We start from the raw sequence: 18008 nt of genomic DNA on the forward strand, positions 1-18008 counted from the left end.
ATATTGGTGTTAAACCTACTGTATTCCAACTTCTCTATGGTTCATACCCCCCGATACTAGCCATGGATTCATCAAAATAAGCAAACAACACACGAAAAACAGAATCTGTCAAAAACAGTGTGTAGAAATCTGCAACTTTCGAATACTTATGTAACTCTAAAAATCCTATCAAAATAGGAAGTCCTGGGAAATTTGTCTACTGATCTACTTAAAAAATAATCAACTAAAAAGCACGTTTCTGTTATTTACTAAAATTATTCTCGTGCGTGAAAAAGTTTCTGTTTTTCAGCAAGATCAAACTAACTATCACCCAAGATGATCCTATAGGTTCTACTTGGCACAAACACTAATTAAAACATAAAAACACATCTAAACAGAGGCTAGATGAATTATTTATTGAATTACAGCTAGGAAAAATATTGGGTTGTCTCCCAACAAGCGCTTTTCTTTATAGCCTTTTAGCTTGGCATTGATAATTTTAATGATGCTCACATGAAAGATAAGAATTGAAGCGCAAAGAGAGCAACTTGAAACACGTGACAAACACATTTAAGTCTAACATACTTCCTATTCATAGGCATATTATAAGCAAACAAATTTGCAAGGCAAGCAAAAACTAGCATATGCAAGGAAGAAGAAAGAGACGATAGCAATCTCAACATGATGAGAGGTAATTTAGTAAGATAAAAATTTCTACGACCATATTTTCCTCTCTCATAATAATTACATGTAGGATCATAGGCAAATTCAACAAAATAGCTATCACATAAAATATTTTCAACATGATCCACATGCATGCAGAGTTGACACTCTTCCAAAATAGTGGGATTATCATTAACTAAAGTCATGACCTCTCTAAACCCACTTTTATCAAAAACTTCATAAGATTGAACATTATCCAAATATGTGGGATCTAAAGTTGACACTCTTCCATACTCCCTTTCAATCTCATATTCATCACGGGGCTTAAATAAAATTTCAAGATTATAAGAAGAATCACCCCAATCATGATCATTGCAACAAGTAGTGGACATAGCAAAACTAGCATCCCCAACCGTAGGGTTTTGTATACCATTAACACAATTGACATTAATAGAATTTATAATAAAATCATTGCAATCATACTTTTCATTCAAGGAGTTATCATGAATCTTTTCATAAATTTCTTCATCACAATTTTTAGATTCACGAATCTCAAGCAAACCTCATAAATATAATCTAGTGCACTCAAATCACTAGAATTTGGTTCATCATAATTGGATCTCTTAAAGAGATTAGCAAGTGGATGAGGATCCATAAGCTTTTAGCAAGCGAAGATGCAAGAAAAAATAAAGTACATGGTAACACAATATCGAACGGAAGGAGGGCGAAGAAAAGGCAAAGGGTGAAGTGGGGGAGAGGAAAACAAGAGGCAAATGGCAAATAATGTAATGCGAGGGAGAAGAGTTTGTGATGGGTATTTGGTATGTCTTGACTTGAGCGTAGACTTCCCCGGCAATGGCGCCAGAAATCGCAAGTTGGCGGGAGGTCGAATCTTGACTTGACTTGGTGTAAGCCTCCCCAGCAACGGTGCTAGAAATCCTTCTTGCTACCTCTTGAGCACTGCATTGGTTTTCCCTTGAAGAGGAAAGGGTGATGCAGCAAAGTAGCGTAACTATTTCCCTCAGTTTTTGAGAACCAAGGTATCAATCTAGTAGGAGGCTCCTCAGTAGTCCCTCATACCTACACAAACAAACAAGAACCTCGCAACCAATGGGATAAAGGGATTGTCAATCCCTTCACGGCCACTTGCGAAAGTGAGATCTGATAGAGATAATAACATAAGATAAATATTTTTGGTATTTTTATGATATAGATTGGAAAGCAAAGATTGCAAAATAAAGTATATCAGAAACTTATATGATAAAAGATAGACCCCGGGGCCATAGGTTTCACTAGTGGCTTCTTTTAAGATAGCATAAGTATTACGGTGGGTGAACAAATTACTGTCGAGCAATTGATAGAAAAGTGCATAGTTATGAGATTATCTAGGCATGATCATGTATATAGGCATCACGTCCGCGACAAGTAGATCGACTCCTGCCTGCATCTACTACTATTACTCCACACATCGACCACTATCCTACATGCATCTAGAGTATTAAGTTCATAAGAACAGAGTAATGCATTAGGCAAGATGACATGATGTAGAGGGATAAACTCAAACAATATGATATAAACCCCATCTTTTTATCCTCGATGGCAACAATACAATACATGCCTTGCTGCCCCTGCTGTCATTGGGAAAGGACAACGCAAGATTGAACCCAAAGCTAAGCACTTCTCCCATTGCAAGAAAGATCAATCTAGTAGGCCAAACCAAACTGATAATTCGAAGAGACTTCCAAAGATAACAAATCATACATAAAATAATTCAGAGGAGATTCAAATATTTCTCATAGATAAACTTGATCATAACCCCAGAATTCATCGGATCTCGATAAACACACCGCAAAAAGAGTTACATCGAATGGATCTCCAAGAAGATCGAGGAGAACTTTGTATTGAGATTCTAAGAGAGAGAAGAAGCCATCTAGCTAATAACTATGGACCCGAAGGTCTGTGGTACTCACAACTCATAGGAGAGGCCTTGGCGATGACGTAGAGGCCCTCCGTGATTGATTCCCCCTCCGGCGGAGCTCCGAAAAAGGCTCCAAGATGGGATCTCACGGGTACAGAAAGTTGCGGCAGTGGAAATAGGGTTTCGTGGTGCTCCCCGATGTTTTCAGGGTATGGAGGTATATATTGGCGAAGGAAGTCGGTCAGGGGAGCCTCGAGGGGCCCACGAGGGTGGGGGGCACGCCCACCCCCTAGGGCATGCCGGGCACCCTCGTGGCCGCCTCGGTTGTTTCTTGATGTCCACCCCAAGTCTCATGGATTGTGTTTGTTCCAAAAAGATTGCTCCCGAAGGTTTCATTATGTTTGGACTCCATTTGATATTCCTTTTCTTCAAAACACTGAAATAGGCAAAAAACAGCAATTCGGGTTGGGCCTCCGGTTAGTAGGTTAGTCCCATAAATGATATAAAAGTGTAAAGTAAAGCTCGTAAACATCCAAAACGGGTAATATAATAGCATGGAGCAATAAAAAATTATAGATACGTTCGAGACGTATCAGTCGGCATTCTGGGAACCAGGGTACCCAGACCTGCCTGCCTGTGGCCCATGGCGTGGCTTCATTGATGGCCTGGTACGACCCAGCTTCAACTATGACAAGACAAGACCCTCGCGAGGGGACAAGCCTCGCGAGGCGGGCGACATCAAGACCTCCTGAGGGAGCGGCCTCCTCAGGCGGCCTCCTGACCGGAGCGGAGATTTCTATGCAAGACCCGGCCTCACGAGGCTTAAATGACATTAGCCATGATGACCAAGGCCAGGTGCGCGCCAGCAGGCGCAGAGCAGCAGGTTTCCTCTTTGGTGGAAAGGAGGCAAGCATAGATGTGGAGTCCCAAGGAATCAGCCAAACGTCCATTTGCGTGCAATGAGACCAAGACCGCCAGAAAGTCAGGATGGCTGTCGTCACCGAGCCCACCATGACGTCACGCTCAGAGTATTTGCAGGTGAAGACCACCTTTTGTCAGGATTAGATGTACTTCTTGTCCCCTTTCAAATTTGGCTGTTGTGGGATCTCTTCCTGCCTAAGCTTTGGAGGAAGAGGACCAAGGCCACTATAAATATAGCCTAGCCACCACCATAGGAGGGATCGGACTCCCGGAGGCCAAATCCCCAGAGCTCATCACAAGAACATGTCTCTTGAGGCTGTTCTTCCACTTGTACTAGTTCATCCTTAGCCCCTCGCGAGGCTAATCCTCCACAAAGCAGGAGTAGGGTTTTACACCGCAAGGTGGCCCGAACCTGGGTAAACTGCCGTGTCTTTCTTTGTCGTGTTCATCGAGCTAGGTCGTGAGAGCAGCGGATCGATTGGCTTGAGAAGTTGAGTTCTTCGCACACGCCCTTGAGTTCGAACCTTTCTTGGGTCTGCGGAGCCCGGAATCCGACAAAGTGCCACTTTATGGTTAGTGAAGGTATTGTCTTGGGGCATAAAATTTCCGAAAGAGGTATTGAAGTTGATAAAGCTAACGTAGATGCTATTGAAAAGATGCCGTGTCCTAAAGACATCAAAGGTATAAGAAGTTTCCTTGGTCATGCTGGTTTCTATGGGAGGTTTATTAAAGACTTTCTAGGCCTTTCATTAATCTCTTGCAAAAAGATGTTCCTTTCATTTTTGATGATGATTGCGTAGAAGCATTTGAAATACTTAAGAAAGCCTTGACTTTTGCACCTATTATCCAGCCACCTGATTGGAATTTACCCTTTGAAATGATGTGCGATGCTAGTGATTATGCTGTTGGTCCTGTTCTAGGCCAAAGAGTTGATAAGAAATTGAATGTTATCCATTATGCTAGTAAAACTATAGACAGTGCCCAAAGAAATTATGCTACTACTGCAAAAGAATTTTTAGCGGTTGTTTTTGCTTGTGATAAGTTCAGATCTTATATTGTGTATTCCAAAGTAACTGTTCAAACTAATCATGCTACTATTAGATATCGTATGGAAAAGAAAGATGCTAAACCTAGACTCATTAGATGGGTTCTCTTGCTGCAAGAATTTGATTAGCATATTATTGATAGAAAGGGAGCTGAGAACCCCATTGCAGACAACTTGTCTAGGTTAGAAAATGTTCTTGATGACCCACTGCCTATTGATGATAGCTTTCCTGATGAGCAATTAGCTATCATAAATGCTTCTCGTAATACTCCATGGTATGATGATTATGCTAATTACATTATTGTCAAATTTATACCACCTAGTTTCACATACCAGCAAAAGAAAAAAAATCTATGATTTAAGATATTACTTTTGGGATGAACCACACCTTTATAAAGAAGGAGTAGATGGTGTTATTAGATGTTGTGTACCTGAGCATGAACAGGAATAGATCCTATGTAAGTGCCACTCCGAGTCCTATGGAGGACACCATGCTGGAGATAGAACTGCACACAAGGTATTGCAATCTAGTTTTTATTGGCCTACTCTCTTCAATGATGCTTGTAAGTTTGTCTTGTCATGTGATGAATGTCAAAGAATTGGTAATATTAGTAGACGTCGGGAAATGCCTATGAACCATTCACTTGTTATTGAACCATTTGATGTTTGGGGCTTTGATATATGGGACCTTTTCCTTCCTCTAATGGGTATACACATATTTTAGTTACTATTGATTACGTTACTAAGTGGGTAGAAGCTATTCCAACTAGTAGTGCTGATCATAACACCTCTATTAGGATGCTTAAAGAAGTTATTTTTCTGAGGTTTGGAGTCCCTAGATATTTAATGACTGATGGTGGTTCACATTTTATTCATGGTGCTTTCTGTAAAATGCTTGCTAAATATGATGTTAACCATGGAATTGCATCTCCATATCATCCTCAGCCTAGTGGTCAGGTAGGATTGAGCAATAGAGTGATTAAATTGATTTTGCAAAAGAATGTTAATAAATCTAGAAAGAATTGGTCTAAGAAACCTGATGATGCATTATGGGCTTATAGAACTGCTTATAAAAATCCTATGGGTATGTCTCTGTATAAGATGGTTTATGGAAAAGGCTTGTCACTTACCTCTCGAACTAGAACATAAGGCATATTGGGCTATTAAAGAGCTCAGTTATGATTTCAAACTTGCCGGTGAGGAAGAGGTTATTTGACATTAGCTCGCTTGATGAATGGAGGACCCAAGCCTATGAGAATGCCAAGTTGTTTAAAGAAAAGGTTAAAAGATGGCATGACAAGAGGATACAAAAGCGTGTGTTTAATGTATGTGATCATGTTTTGCTATACAACTCTCATTTAAAAAAAATTGCAGGAAAACTTCTCTCTAAATGGGAAGGTCCTTACATTATCGAGGAGGTCTATTGTTCCGGTGCCATAAAACTCAACAACGCTGAAGGCACAAATCCGAAGGTGGTAAACGGTCAAAGAATCAAACATTATATCTCAGGTAATCCCATAAATGTTGAGACCAATATAATTGACACTGTAACACCGAAGGAGTAAGGGACACCTTCCAGAATGTTTGATACTCCGAAAAGGAATAAGTATGTGGTACGGTAAGCAAACTGACTTCAAAACTGTTCCAATAGCAATTTTTCTCCATTTTGGAATATTTAAAAAATTTGGAAAATTAAAAGTAGTCCAAAAGAGACACGAGGAGACCACAAGGGTGGAGGGCGCGCCTTACCCCCCTAGTGAGCCCCCTGCCTTGTGGCCACCTCGTGTGCCCCCCGGACTTCATTTTCTTGCACAATACTCCTTTTGGTCGGTAAAAATTCATTATATAATCTCCTAAAGGTTTTGACCACCGTACCATGGCAAAATCCCCTGTTTTCGTTTTGAGCTGTTTCTGCAGAAGATTTAGAGCAAGATATGTTCTCAAGAGTCAGTCGGGGAAAGTCGGGTATCTCACCCGACACCGGGCCCAAGAGCATACAACGAAGCTAACCACTTCGGGCAATCAACGGAGGAAGAGATGGATGCTGACTTGAAAAGGGTGGATGCCATGGAGGAGGATCAAGAAGTTACCTCTAGTCTTCAAACTAGATTCATGCTGGAGGAACTTCAGAGCGCAACAATACCAAATTCGGTCATTCCTCCCAATGCTAGATTTCTCTCTTATGAAAATATGAAAAAGAGTGTTGCTTTTTCTCCGCAGCTATGAAACATCCATGGGTGAATGGAGCTTTAGCCGTCATGGGTAAACTCCGCAAGGAAGTAATGGATCTTAAGAGGAAATTAATAAGCTCGAGGAAGAGAATCTCATCTTAAGGGGCATCATCGCCAAGAATATCACATCACCACCTCCAAAGAAAGAGGCATAAATACATGGGTATGGGCACTCCCCTTGGCAACTGCCAAGCTTGGGGGAGGTGCCCCGGTATCATATCACCATCACACCTCTATCTTTATCATTTTTCTTAGTTAGATCCTTTCGGTTATCTCTTGATCTAGTAGAATAAAGTTTTAGTATGATCTAGCTTTGAGTTTTGTTTTGATCTCTATCTATGTAATCGAGTACATGAGTTATATATAATAAAGAGTAGTTTTGAGTTGAGGGCTTTGCTACCTTGCTATGATCTTGAGGGATTAAAGAAAGAACAAAAATAAATAAAAAGATCATATATTGATCTTATGGATAGTAATGACTTCACATATAAAGAGTATGATGAATAAAAGTTTTTGAGAGTTGACAAACATAGTTTTGGTCATTGCTGCAATTAATAGGAAGTAATAAAGAAAGAGAGGTTTTACATATAAATATACTATTTTGGACATCTTTTGTAATTGTGAGCACTCATTAAAATATGGCATGCTAAAAAGTTGATGTTGGACAAGGAAGAGAACATAATGGGTTATGTTTTCTTATATCCGAATAGAAGTTATATTGTCATGGATCCTCCAACATGTTGAGCTTGCTTTTCCCCCTCATGCTAGCAAAATTATTTGCACCAAGTAGAGATACTACTTGTGGTTCCAAACACCCCTTAAACCAGTTTTGCCATGAGAGTCCACCATACCTACCTATGGATTGAGTAAGATCGTTCAAGTAAGTTGTCATCGATGCAAGCAATAAAAATTGCTATTTAAATATGTATGATCTATTAGTGTGAAGAAAATAAGCTTTATAAGAACTTGTCATATGGAAGAAATAAAAGTGATGGACTACATAATGAAGTTCTTTATCACAACCGGCAATATAAAGTGACGTTCTTTTGCATTAAGATTTTGTGCATCCAACCATAAAAGCGCATGACAACCTCTTCTTACCTCTGTGAAGGGCCTATCTTTTATTTTTACCTTCTACCCTTATACAAGAGTCATGGTGATCTTCACCTTTCCTTTTTACACTTTTTCCTTTGGCAAGCACTATGTGTTGGAGAGATCCGGATATATATAAATCCACTCAGATGTAGGTTTTCATAAAGTATTATAGTTGACATTACCCTTGAGGTAAAAGGTTGGGAGGCGAAACTATAAGCCCCTATCTTTCTCGGTGTCCGACTGAAATTTTGTACCCATAAGTATCGCGTGAGTGTTAGCAATTGTGAAAGACTAAATGATAGTTCAGTATGTGGACTTGCTGAAAAGTTCTTATATTGTCTCTTTCCGATGTTATGATAAATTGCAATTGCTACAATGGCTGAGATCATAGTTTGTTAGTTTTCAATGAAGTTTCTGATTCATACTTTACCTTGTGAATGAATTGTTACTCTAGCATAAGAAATAATATGACAATATATGTTGCTGTTCTAAAGATGATCATGATGCCCTCATGTCCGTATTTTATTTTATCAACACCTCTATCTCTAAACGTGTGGACATATTTTTCGATATCGGCTTTCGCTTGAGGACAAGCGAGGTCTAAGCTTGGGGGAGTTGATACGTCCATTTTGCATGATGCTTTTATATTGATATTTATTGCATTATGGGCTGTTATTACACATTATATCACAATACTTATGCCTTTTCTCTCTTATTTTATAAGGTTTACATGAAGAGGGAGAACGTAGGCAGCTGGAATTCTGGACTGGAAAAGGAGCAAATATTAGAGACCTATTCTGCACAACTCCAAAAGTCCTGAAACTTCACGGAGAATATTTTTTGAATATATAAAAAAATATTGGGCGATTCACAAGGGTGGTGGCGTGCCCTCCGGTCTTCTGGGCCCCCTGGTAGGCCCCCGACGCCCATCTTCTGCTATATGGTGTGTTTTGACCTGGAAAAAATCAGAAGGAATCTTTCGGGATGAAGCACTGCCATCTCGAGGCAGAACCTGGGCAGAACCAATCTAGGGTTTCGGCGGAGCTGTTCTGCTGGGGAAACATCCCTCCGGGAGGGGGAAACCATCGCCATCGTCATCACCATCGATTCTCTCATCGAGAGGGGGTCAATCTCCATCAACAACTTCACCAGCACCATCTCCTCTCAATCCCTAGTTCATCTCTTGTATCCGATATTTGTCTCAAAACCTCACATTGGTACCAGTGGGTTGCTAGTAGTGTTGATTACTCCTTGTAGTTGATGCTAGTTGGTTTATTCGGTGGCAGATTATATGTTCAGATCCTTAATGATAATTAATACTCCTCTGATTATGAACATGAATATGCTTTGTGAGTAGTTACGTTTGTTCCCGAGGACATGGGAGAAGTCTTGTTGTAAGTAATCATGTGAATTTGGTATTCGTTCGATATTTTGATGAGATGTATGTTGTCTTTCCTCTAGTGGTGTTATGTGAACATGGACTACATGACACTTCACCATGATTTTGGCCTAGGGGATGGCATTTGGAGGTAAAAAGTAGATGATGGGTTTCTAGAGTGATAGAAGGTTAAACCCTAGTTTATGTGTTGCTTCGTAAGGGGCTGATTTGGATCCATATGTTTCATGCCATGGTTAGGTTTACCTTAATTCTTCTTTCATAGTTGCGGATGCTTGCAAGAGGGGTTAATCGTAAGTGGGAGGCTTGTCCAAGGAAGGGAAGCACCCAATCACCGGTCCACCCACATATCAAATTATCAAAGTAACGAACACGAACCATATGAGCATGATGAAAACTAACTTGACAATAATTCCCATGTGTCCTCGGGGCGCTTTGCTTTATATAAGAGTTCGTCCAGGCTTGTCCTTTGCTACAAAAATGATTGGGCCACCTTGCTGCACCTTAGTTACATTTGTTACTTGTTACTCGTTACGAATTATCTTATCACAAAACTATATGTTACCGATAATTTCAGTGCTTGAAGAGAATACGTACCTTGCTGAAAACCGCTTGTCATTTCCGTCTGCTCCTCATTGGGTTCTACACTCTTACTTATATAAAGGACTATGATAGATCCCCTATACTTGTGGGTCATCATTGTCTGGTGGCCGAGTTCCACTCCCCAACCGCTGCTCCGCCCGGGTTCGATTCCACCGGATGTAGTGAAAATATCCACAATTTTTTTCCTCTGCATCTAACATGTGGGTGCCCATTGTCATCTAGGCACACCACCTCAAACACTTGCCAAAACTTCGTCCCTCGGTTTCTTTGTCATTCGCACACTTAACATTGTGTGGGCATTTCAGAAATATCATATCTTTTGACTGTGAATCATATGAAGATGTGATATTCGTGAATGTTGATTAGCATGATGTTAACTGGCTTGTAGTTCCATTTTCGACCATGAATAAAACTTCTAACATGATGTTATCCCTGTTTGAAAAGGGCGTGCTAATATAAATGCTCTACCTCTGAAACTTGCAATTTATTATCTGAAACTGAAACTTGTAGTTTCTTCTCTGAGAATCACATTGTCTACACTTTTATATGAAACTACATTTTTTAAAGTGCTAAAAATATATGTCTAGAATTCATAAAATACTTCATATGCTCTATGCTGCAAATCTGAAATTGAAAAGACATTCATATCTGTTAGTACTCTCAAATCTCAAACAAAAAACACAACTCACAAACTGCAAATACCGACAACCCTAAGCTCCTCCTCAGACTATTTGGGGGGGGGGAGTCCCCTCCTATTCATCGGTGGCAGACAGCTGCCCCGTGGGACGACGTGAACGGCGAGGAAGAGGATGGCGGGGAAGCATCATCGCCCCAACTGTTTTTCTCCTCTTGCAAGTGGGTTCGATCGACGAAGACTCCACCGGCTCGCTCTACCACAACACCCTCGCAAACGACACCGTGTAGATGCTCGATCCTTCAATCTCGGGTGGATTCTCCATCTTGGATCGATACTCCCACCACCGCATCCTCACAATCGGATCTGGTGAATTTGTTTGTTCCACCCAGAGGAGCAGCTTGATACGTCTCCGTCGTATCTATAATTTTTGATTGTTCCATGCCTATATTCTCCAACTTTTATATACTTTTGGCAACTTTTTATACTATTTCTTGGGACTAACATATTGATCCAGTGCCCAGTGCCAGTTCTTATCTGTTGGATGTTTTTTGTTTCGCAGAAACCCAATATCAAACAGAGTCCAAATGGGATAAACACGGACGGAGACTTTTTTTGGAATATTTATGATTTTTGGGAAGTAAAATCAACGCGAGACGGTGTCCGAGGTGGTCACGAGGTAGGGGGGGGGGGCGCCCTACCCCCCCAGGCGCGCCCCTGACCCTCGTGGTCCACCCGTAAGGCGGTTGACGCTCTTCTTTTGGCGCAAGAAAGCTAATTTTATGAGAAAGATCTGGGCGAAAGATTCACCCCAATCGGAGTTACGGATCTCCAGATATAAATGAAACGGTGAAGGGGTAGAATCAGGGAACGCAGAAACAGAGAGATAGATCCAATCTCGGAGGGGCTCTCGCCCCTCCCAAGCCATGGGAGCAAAGGACCAGAGGGGAAACCCTTCTCTCATCTAGGGAGGAGGTCAAGGAAGAAGAAGAAGAAGAAGGGGGGCTCTCTCCCCCTTGCTTCTGGTGGTGCCGGAACGCCGTCGGGGGCCATCATCATCACCACGATCTTCACCAACACCGCCGTCATCTTCACCAACATCTCCATCACCTTCCCCCTTCTATCTACAGCGGTCCACTCTCCCGCAACCCGCTGTACCCTCTACTTGAACATGGTTCTTTATGCTTCATATTATTATCCAATGATGTGTTGCCATCCTATGATGTCTGAGTAGATTTCCATTGTCCTATCGGTGATTGATGAGTTGCTATGATTGGTTTGAGTTGCATATTTTATTATTGGTGCTAGCCTATTGTGCCCTCCGTGTCGCGCAAGTGTGAGGGATTCCCGTTGTAGGGTTTGCAATATGTTTATGATTTTCTTATGGTGGGTGGCGTGAGTGACAGAAGCATAGACCCGAGTAAGTAGGTTGTTTGCGTATGGGATAAAAGGGGACTTGGTACTTTAATGCTATGGTTGGGTTTTACCTTAATGAATCTTTAGTAGTTGCGGATGCTTGCTAGAGTTCCAATCATAAGTGAATATGATCCAAGTAGAGAAAGTATGTTAGCTTATGCCTCTCCCTCAAATAGAATTGCAATAGTGATTACCGGTCTAGTAACATAGTCAGTTGCCTAGGGACAATTCCACAACTCCTACCACCACTTTTCCACACTCGCTATATTTACTCTTTATTGCTTATTTATCTAAACAACCCCTAGTTTATATTTACGTGTTCTTTACTTTCTTGCAAGCTTACCCGAAAACACCTACCAAGTACTTCTAGTTTCATACTTGTTCTAGGTAAAGTAAACATTAAGCGTGCGTAGAGTTGTATCGGTGGTCGATAGAACTTTAGGGAATATTTTTTCTACCTTTAGCTCCTTGTTGGGTTCGACACTCTTACTTATCGAAAACTGTTGCGATCCCCTATACTTGTGGGTTATCAATACCTTTTTCTGGCGCCGTTGCCGGGGAGTCATAGCATGGGGTGAATATTCTCGTGTGTGCTTGTTTGCTTTATCACTACGTAATTTTTATTTGTTGTTCTTAGTTGTTATCTATCTTTAGTTATGGATATGGAACACAAAATACCAAAAAAATTAGGTGTACTTGCTACTCATGAGGATGGGGTAACTCCTAAAACCCTCGATTCTCATCATGAGAAAAATATTTTGTACTACTTTGATAATTCTGAGAAAACCCCATTCAACTTTATAATGGGAGTAGCATTGGATCAACGTGAATACTTTAGGGATTATCGCTCGACGCAAAAAGGGAAACTATTATGGGATCAAATTAATATGTTGAAGTGGTATGCTAGACAACTATGCTCGGAATATGATTATACTTGTTTCTCTAGGATGAATGCTCCACACCTCCCCTTTTCATGCAAATTTAATGATAATGAAACCTTGGCTTCTTATGCTAGAGGTATATATGATTACTATGATGTGGAACAAATAGAAGAATTTGTTGCTTTTATGGGTGCTTATGAAATTGAATCCATGTTTAAAGAGTTTGAGGATTTTGATGATGCTTGTTATAGATCTGAAAATTTAGCTATCCTTAAATATTGTGAGAATTATGAATATAATGCCTATATTAATGCACTTATTAAGAAAGTCTCCGCTGTCCAAGAAGAGACTAATATTTTGCAGGAATCTATGGAAGAAGAAGTTAATGAAACTGAGAGCTCATTGGATGAAAAAGATGAGGAGGAGAGCGAAGAACAAAAGGAGGAAGAGCGGATTGATCACCCGTGCCCACCTTCTAATGAGAGTAACTCTTCAACTCATACATTGTTTAATTCCCCTTCGTGCTTACCGAAGGATGATTGCTATGATGACTGTTATGATCCCTATGATTCTTTTGAAATATCCCTTTTTGATGATGCTTGCTATGCTTGTGGCCAAGATGCCAATATGAATGATGCTTATGGGGATGAACTTGCTATAGTTCCTTATGTTAAACATGAAATTGTCGCTATTGCACCCACGCATGATAGTCCTATTATCTTTTTGAATTCTCCCGATTATACTATATCGGAGAAGTTTGCACTTATTAAGGATTATATTGATGGGTTGCCTTTTACCGTTGCACATGATGATCTTGATAGATATAATATGCATGTGCTTGCTGATCCTACTTGCAATTATTATGAGAGAGGAACTACATCTCCACCTCTCTATGTACCCAATATGATAAAATTGCAAGAAACTGCTTATACTATGCATTGGCCTTTACTTTGTGTGCATGAATTGTTCTTTTATGACATGCCGATGCATAGGAAGAGAGTTAGACTTCGAAATTACATGATTTATGTTACTTTGTGCTCATTACTAAATTAAAAATCATTGTTAATTAAAATTGGCTTTGATATACCTTGGGATCCTGGTGGATCCATTACTTGAGCACTAAATGCCTAGCTTAATGGATTTAAACAAAGCGCTGCCAGGGAGACAACCGGAGGTTTTAGAGAGTCATTTATTTCTGTTGAGTGCTTTTATATAGTTTAAAAACAAAAAAATAAAGAGGGGAACCTAAAAACTTTTCAAAAAGGAAAGTGAAAGTGAGAAAGACAAGCATTGTTGAAGTGGGAGCTAGCCTTGAACGTTGTTCATGCTCACGGAAACTTTGTGAATCTTGATTACAGAAAATTTTCATCAAAAATAATTATCCCCTTGTACAATTCCATTGTATTATAAAAATAATGTGCCAAGGTTTGCCTTTAGGATGTTTACAATGCTTGTTGGTTTGTACGGTGCAGGACAGAAACTTTGGCTGTAGTGCACGATTTTACATTTTTAACTGGAAAGTCAAAAGGTTCTGATTCCTTTTGCAGTGTCTTGCTGTACAACTTGTTTATTTTTCCTTATTTTGGTAGAAATGTTGGGGTACCAGAAGTATGGTGGATGTTCTGATTGCTACAGACTGTTCTGTTTTTGACAGATTCTGTTTTTGATGCATAGTTTGCTTGTTTTGATGAATCTATCAATTTATATTAGTGGATTAAGCCATGGAAAAGTTATATTACAGTAGACACAATGAAAAAACAAAATATGAATTGGTTTGCAACAATACTTAGATTGGTGATTTGCTTTATTATACTAACGGATCTTACCGAGTTTTCTGTTGAAGTTTTGTGTGATGTAGTGTCTAATCGAGGATGTTTCGATGTGAGAAGAAGGAAGAGAGGCAAGAGCTCAAGCTTGGGGATGCCCGAGGCACCCCAAGTAAATATTCAAGGAGACTCAAGCGTCTAAGCTTGGGGATGCATCCCCTCTTTCTTCAACAAGTATCGATATATTTTCGGATTCGTTTCGTTCATGCATTATGTGCAAGTCTTGGAGCGTCTTTTGCAATTAGATTTTTATTTTTATTTTATGCACCATTCTGGTATGAGATAGTCCTTGGTTGATTTATAGAATGCTCATTGCACTTCACTTAAATCTTTTGAGTATGGCTTTATAGAATGCTTCATGTGCTTCACTCATATCATTTGAAGTTTGGATTGCCTATTTCTCTTCACATAGACAACCACCATTTGTAGAATCATCTTTTGCTTCACTTATATTTGTTAGAGCGTGGGCATATCTTTTGTAGAAATAATTTAAACTCTCTTGCTTCACTTATCACTACAGGAATCCAGTACTTTGCCATCTGCCATGGCGAACGGCAAAGGCAGGGACGGCTGACGGCAAAGCACTTTGCCGTCCGCCGCGGACGGCAAACACAGACGGCAAAGATAGGGTCGGCACACAGGTCCTTTGCCATCTGCTTTCCAAGGCGGACGGCAAAGAGCCCTTTGCCTACAGCAGCGGACGGCAAAGAGGGGGGACGGCAAAATGTGGCACGTCCGCCATTGTCACTCCGTTAGGAGGCTAACGGCGGCCTTTGCCGTCCACCAGCGGACGGCAAATTAGTGCGCCTCTTTGCCGTCAGCCAGGTGACATCAGCAATACCTCAGCGCCCATTTTTTTTGCCGTCCGCGCGGCGGACGGCAAAGGCGAAGTCTTTGCCGTCAGCCAGGCTTTGCCGTTCGCCACTGTTGGCAAATTGGCCAAATGGTCCACCCCAGGAAGCACAGGTGGGCGCCACGTGCCCCCTTTGCCGTCCGCCACCGACGGCAAAGGGCTCTTTGCCGTCTGCCGCGGATGGCAAAGAGCCTGCACTGCCTCTTTTTTTTTCTGTTTTTCTTATATCCAACAATTATCACAACAAAAATTTCACAGCACATATATATCCATCACATAAATATCCATCACATAGTTCCATCACATCACATATATATCCATCAAAAATTTCACATCACATATATATCCATCACATAGTTCCATCGATCCATACATATTATAATATGCAAAGTTTCTTCATAGCAAGCCAACAGAATACAAGTGCATCAAAGGAAAAAACAGGAAAAAGCAAGCAATCCATCATAGGAAGCTGGCTTCCGTGAAGTGAATGAAACCTGCAAAATGACAAATAAGAAAGTTAGAAAAAGAAGACTAGAAGAAGAATTAGACTAGAAGAAAAAGAATAGAAGAAGAACACTAGAAGAAGAAGTATATGCCATATATTAGCTAACTTAGGTGAAATGTATCGTATATGAGCTAACCTAGGTGAAATGGGTAGTTTATGAGCTATCCTAGGTGAAATGGATCATTTTGGAGCTAAGTTAAGTGAAATTGGTCGTTTATGAGCAAACCTAGGTGAAATGGGTCGTTTATGAGAAAACCTAGGTGAAATGGGTCGTTTATGAGCAAACCTAGGTGAAATGAGTCGTTTATGAGCAAACCTAGGTGAAATGAGTCGTTTATGAGCAAACCTAGGTGAAATGAGTCGTTTATGAGCAAACCTAGGTGAAATGGGTCGTTTATGAGCTAACCTAGGTGAAATAGGTTGTTTATGAGCTAACCTAGGTGAAATGGGTCATTTATGAGCTAACCTAGGTCAAATGGGTCGTTTATGAGCTAACCTAGGTGAAATGCCACGTTTTTGAGCTAACTAAGGTAAAATGGATCGTTTTTTAGCTAACTTAGGTGAAATGGGTCATTTTGGAGCTAACCTAGGTGAAATGGGTCATTTTGGAGCTAACCTAGGTGGAATGGGTCATTTTAAAGCTAATGTAGGTAAAATGGATCATTTAGGAGCTAATCTACGTAAAATGGGTCATTTTCGAGCTAACTTGGATAAATTGGATCACTTGTAAGCTAACTAAGGTAAAATGAGTCGTTTTAGAGCTAACTTAGGTAGAATGGATGGTTTATGAGGTCAGTAGGCTTATTAAGTCATTTTGGAGGAAAAGAAGCTAACTCTAGGTCATTATGGTAAGCATATTGGAGGAAATAAAGCTAAGTCTAGGTCTTTATGCATTTGTTAAGCAAAACCCTAGAGAAACTTACCGTGATCACGGAGGTGTAGGAGCGGGCTGGCTCGCGCCGGTAGCTGGAGAAGGAGTGGGCTGGCTCGCGCCGGTAGCTGGAGAAGGATCGTGCGATGCGTTTCTGGAGTTAAGCTGCACCAAAGATCATTTCCAATGTCTCGTTAGCATTATGACACTCAAATGTTAAGACAAGCAAGTAATGTCCATTAAAATTAAACTCACCGTGCTCCCAGGAGCAATCACTGGCATCGGCGGAGCGGTCTGACCGGACTTCTCGCACACAGACTGCACATTTGGTTTTCACAACAGAGTCATACTAGTTAGTAATGAGACTCAAATGTTAAGACTAGCAAGTAATCTGCAGAAGAAACTTACCACAAGGAGCTCGTACATGGCCCTTGCCTGCATGTCATTCCGTGCCCTCTCCTCCTCCAACATCTTTGTCGTCTTCTCCTCCAACTCCCGCTGCCTCTCCGCCGCCTCCGCCAAAAGTTTCTCCGTTCTATCTCTCTCACTCTGTATAGCAGCCTGCAACACCACTCACATGACCATTTGTAATCATTGATGGAAGCGCACACAATGTAATGGAGAAAGATAGCTGAGTACGTATAACTAACCTTGATGGCGAGTTGGACTGGCCGTTCACGAGGCCTTATCTCAGGAGCGGAGCTCGACTGGCGCGCCTTGATCTCCGGGAGAGTGCGAGAGTGCTAGGACAACGGATAATTCCATCTCCCATGGCTATGGAGCCATGGGACCTCCCGCCACCAGATATCATCAGCAGCTCTGTATCAATGGGACCCTGGCTCGGGTTAAAGTCCTCCCCTTTCCTCGCCTTCCCCTGATCTCTATATTGCACGAGCTTCTCGTGGGCGGAGATGTTGGTGAAGTTCTTTGGATCATCGAGGTCAGACGCAGAGAATGCCTTGACTTTCTTGTAAGGGCCAGTGTGGGCCATGGCATACAGGTCGTACACCTCTGGCACCTTATCCGCCTTATTGTAGCGTGCCTAAAAGAGAGAAACAAAGTAAATTAGTAATTAAAGGGCTAAAGCTAGCATGATGAATGAATTGCATGAATCATGAAGCAAACCACATACCCAGTTCCGCCCGTACTGAAATAAGTTGGAGCTGCCTTG

The sequence above is a fragment of the Triticum dicoccoides genome, chromosome 5B (assembly GCF_002162155.2).
Source record: "Triticum dicoccoides isolate Atlit2015 ecotype Zavitan chromosome 5B, WEW_v2.0, whole genome shotgun sequence".
Taxonomy (NCBI): domain Eukaryota; kingdom Viridiplantae; phylum Streptophyta; class Magnoliopsida; order Poales; family Poaceae; genus Triticum; species Triticum dicoccoides.